Here is a 996-nt window from a genome sequence, read left to right on the forward strand (position 1 = left end):
TTGAGTGGAGAATAGCTAAAGCAAATGGAAGAAATGACAAGGTAAAAGAGCTGAACAGAAGATTTCAAAGAGCAGCTTGAGAAGACAAAGCCAACTATTATAATGAAATTTGCAAAGACCTGGAGTTAGAAAAACAAAAGGGAAGAACACACTTGGCATTTTTAAAGCTGAAAGAACTGGAGAAAAAATTTAAGCCTCAGGTTGCAATATTGGAAAATTCTATAGCAAAATATTGAGTGTAGGAAACATCAAAAGAAGATGGAATCAATACACAGAGTCTCTGTACCAAAAAGATTTGGTCGATGTTCATACATTTCAGGAGGTGGCATATGATCAAGAACCAATGGCACTGAAGGAAGAAATTGGGGCTGCAGTGAAAGAACTGGTGAAAAACAAGGCTCCAGTAATTGATGGAATACCTACTGAGATGTTTCAACAAATAGATGCTGCACTAGAGGCACTCACTGAGCCAAGAGATTTGGAAGACAGCAACCTGGCCAACTGACTTAAAGAGATCCATATTTGTACCCATTCCAAAGAAAGGTTGTTGTTATTGTTAGGTGCCATTGAGTCATCTCCAACTCATAGTGAGCCTATGCACAGCAGGACAAAACACTGCCCAGTCCTGTGCCAGCTCCATGATTCTCACTATACTTGATCCCGTTGCCTCTGCCACTGTGTAAATCCATCTCATTGAGGGCCATCCCCTCTTTTGTCCACCCTCCACCTTACCAAGCATGACATCTTTCTCCAGGGAATGGTCCCTTCTGACATGACCAAAGTATGTTGGTGATTCCATGGAATGTGGAAATTATTGAACAATATCATTGATATCACATGAAAGTAAAATCTTACTGAAGATAATTCAAAAATTGTTGCAGAAGTATATTGAGAGAGAGTTTCCAAAAATGCAGGGTGGATTCAGAAGAGGGTGTGGAACGAGGGATATCATTGCTCATGTCAGATGGATCTTGGCTCAAAGCAAAGAATACCAGA

Source organism: Orycteropus afer, unplaced genomic scaffold (assembly GCF_000298275.1).
Source record: "Orycteropus afer afer isolate SDZICR_OR568_19922 unplaced genomic scaffold, OryAfe1.0 scaffold00159, whole genome shotgun sequence".
Classification (NCBI taxonomy): Eukaryota; Metazoa; Chordata; class Mammalia; order Tubulidentata; family Orycteropodidae; genus Orycteropus; species Orycteropus afer.